The sequence below is a fragment of the Morone saxatilis genome, unplaced genomic scaffold (genome assembly GCF_004916995.1).
Source record: "Morone saxatilis isolate NCDOM2014 unplaced genomic scaffold, NCSU_SB_2.0 Contig4, whole genome shotgun sequence".
Taxonomy (NCBI): Eukaryota; Metazoa; Chordata; class Actinopteri; family Moronidae; genus Morone; species Morone saxatilis.
This window is the reverse complement of record NW_023339984.1, coordinates 8,189,063-8,192,761: the sequence shown is the minus strand read 5'-3', so window position 1 is coordinate 8,192,761 and position 3,699 is coordinate 8,189,063. Positions and strand designations below refer to the sequence as shown.

The 3,699-nt window shown below is 38.7% G+C and overlaps 1 protein-coding gene across 20 annotated transcripts in view; it reads left to right on the top strand.

The window, feature by feature from the left end:
- Nucleotides 1-3,699, top strand: part of LOC118337894 (receptor-type tyrosine-protein phosphatase delta) — a gene marked incomplete at its 5' end in the record, with an annotated part of 344,600 nt that overhangs the window by 162,252 nt on the left and 178,649 nt on the right.

The following is a 3,699-nucleotide window of genomic DNA, read 5'->3' as shown; positions in this document are numbered from 1 at the left end:
ATCCCAACCTCCACTTTATTTGGCTATATTATTATTATTATTATTATTATTATTATTATTATTATTATTATTATTATTATTATTATATAGTTTATTGCTATAAACCAAACTCCCTGACTTCTATTTGTCCAAGTTAGCCAAAATTTCCTGGCCCAACCATGACCTAAATCTGGCACAGCTGGTTGCACAGACTAATGCCGCAGGTATAATGAATGTAACGTCTTTGGCCCAAATCTTGACCAAGTCCTAATAATTGGAGCTGATTCCGAGCCCAAATCGCCGCATTTCTGCATCCCCAAAACCCAGCCAAATTTGGATCTCTGGTTTCATAATATAACAGAGAGCGAATATATTCAGCTGCCATCAGGCCGACTTGGCAGGCTACCTGGGCTACTGTAGATTAATTCTTACATTGCCTTTTTCGATTAACTTCAGCGAAAATTAACAGAATGCCGCATCATGATAGTAGGGACCATCCATGGGAAGAAAAGTCTCCCTTTTTTGTAAATAAAGTGACATGACTCATTAATGTGATGAATGACCATACAATTCCCTAGGACTTTATCCCCCCCAACCCCCTTCAGGCCTCTTGTGGGCCATTCCGGGTGAAAGCCGAACATTTAAACGTGTGCCTGTAAGTGCTGAGGCAAGCAGGTCCACTGGCCAAATGGTTGCTCTTTTCAGCTATTGAAGCTCCCAAGGACCCATTTCACTGTTAACATCAAATCATTAAATTCACCCCATACTCAGTCACTTAGAGTTATAGAGAGATTGATAGAAAGACAAAGAGAGAGGGTAAAGTTAAAAGAAGAAAGGAAAAAAAGGTCATTGTCAGCTTTAAAGGCTAAATAGGCCACATTATAAGGTTGGAAATAAATGTTATCAAAACAGACAGTTCTCTCTGGTCTTAATTTCATCTTGTCGACCAAAAATGCAAATCACTAAGTGAAATTTTAGTTCATAAAGGAGGGGATCAATACAATCTGATTTGGCTAATGTGTCACTGTCAAAGCACAGGATTTGAGATTATTCTGCTGTATTAAAAATGTAATTGCATCTTCAGTCGTGTCTGAAAATCTCTGATAGCATCATACCTCGAACTTGTACGAATACACATTCAGAAGTAAGCTGGAAATTAAACCTGGCAGATTTTTAAGTGGTTCCAACAAGTTTGGTTATTCTATGCAAGCTTTTGTGACTCAGCAAAGTAAAAATAGTGAAATGTGTGTTCATATATAAAAAAAAAATTATAAAGGCAAACTATACACAGCAGATGGTGTAGTCCTTTAGATGTTCAGTCTCTCTGGGTAAAGGTAACCTTGATGTACACAAAATGTGTTCAGAGTTCAGCCATTGTATTATTTCATGCCACCTCAAGCAATTACAGTCTTCAGCTGTTTCTCTCAGTACACTGAGTACATTCGGTGTTAGAGGAAAACTCCTGCATCTGATGCATCCCACCCCGGGGTACAAAACAACTTGCACAATCTCTCCCGTCTATTGCAAGAAAATGTTTAACAATCTCTAATATATGTAATTTAAAAGAGTGGCCCAATACAAATCATATTTTCAGACTTACACAATGAAAATATGCAATTTCAGTACTTTCATGCATGCTTGTGCATGGGTATACTTGGACGGTGCTAAATGTTCACAGGTTCACACAAATCACTTCATACATCTAAATATTGCATCTGTGCATGTATTATATAACACACTGCCTAAGTACTGATTACTTGCAATTATGTCCAAAAGGAGACTGCTCGTACAGCAGAATCTATAATAACACAACCACTTTAAAGACACTTACAGAGGTGCTCTACCCTCACTACCACTGGGTGGCTGGACTTGGTTTCTATAGGAACTAAAGTGCAAAACAAGTAAAATAAGGGATACAGCTGCTGTGCTCACATGATAAGAAGGATAAAGCAAAACCAGTGGAAATCTATTAAGACTAATAAAGGTATACAGAGAGATGAGCCAAATGATCAGTCACTAAAAGAGTCAGACACTGACAGAAAGAACAAACTGTGTTTAAAAAAAAGATAGTTAGGAAAACAGCTCCACGTGGCACAGTGCACTCTAGGGGTGTTTGACTTCCCCACTTTCATTATTGAGCTCTGTAATCTTGATGTTCAAGCCAAGTGTAGAGATATCAGGTGGGCACCATCATGTTTGAACTAGTCTTACTTGGGTACAGTAAGAACTTACAGCTGCACTATGAGTTTGGAATGGCTACAGTACTCTGTGCTTCCAGAAAGAGGAAATAAATTACTTTATATCAGGTTGCCTCTTCTGTATTCAGATCTTGCACCTTCCACTGGCAATCGATTTCAAAATCAATCACCAGAACACTCAAAGACCAATTTCTTCTTCTGTATAGTGTCTGTATAGTATTTGCAGAATATGTGTACAGTATGTGTGGTCCTTTCTATTGGGGTGGTCATTTTAGATTATTTGTTTGATGAACTCTCAGCTCTTGAATCGTGTAACCTAAAAACACTGTGATTATCTAAAAGATTATGTGAAATGAACTTGCACTTAATAAGCAGCGTGCAGTCCTGTGCATACGGCTTATGCTTAATGTGTTTCTCTAGTAAATCATGGTGCCAACTCCAAATCTGTACACCATTCAGTTTTCCACTGTCAACCTTGTGCAAATACTTCTATTTCTTTATCAACAAAAATACACGTCATTTTTGTCATGGAACCTGTGAATGACTGTGTCTTTGTATTCATCTATTTGTGCATGTGTGCATGTACTTAAAGTGTGGGCAAGTGTGTGTGTCTGTGTGTGTGTACTGTGAAGTTTTGAGAAGAAAAAAGTTGAAGCACCAGTCAGATGCCTCCCTCGAAGGGCCGGCTGTTTTGGCAAGCGCCCTACTCACCCGCGTACATGGCATGAATAGAACAGAAAGCAAATGTGTCCCTCCTTATGGTAGGTCAGACTACAAGGCAGTCCAGATTTTGCAGAGAGTTTATTACAGGGCTGAATCAAAAACTGACTGAATTTCAACACAGTGCATATGAATGCTTTTGCCTTCAAAGGGCCTGATTTCATTATTCTACTGGTGTTTAAACAATGGAGGCTGTCCTTGAACAGTCCAACGTGAAGGGCAGTCCTGGTTTTTAAGTGGGTCCTCGAGTTTCCAGCCATGTTTTGTGTAACAGAGTAAAGCACCACAGACGACTGGGTTGGAACTAATGGGTGTTATGGGCTTAATAAAATCCTAACAAGCCAATCCTGTGAAAAATATCAACCAAAATCAACCATTAATCATTTCTCGCTGACCTAGCAATAAGACATAACTAGATATACATTCAAATTATACTTTCCTTGTATAGTTTTGAAGCAATCCCAGTGAAACTTGAGCATTGCATGGTCAACCTTTGTATGCTAAAACAGGAGTCAAAGCTTTTTTTCCAACTCACATGACTTGTACCCCTATCTACACCCACTTGCATACCACTCCACGGGATATTTATCTGTGGAGTTCGTGATCAGTCATCAGTTTGTGAAGAAACTCCCAATTAAATTAAAACAAGCGTTAGACAACTTTGTATACCTCAAATGCAGAACATTTTTAGGTAAACTGCCTAAAGGAACATACCATATCGTGTTTTTCATGAGTTTTACTGCAAGCTTTGCGAGTTTCATTACCACCATAGTTTCTCCAACACATTTGGAAGGCAAGTGGT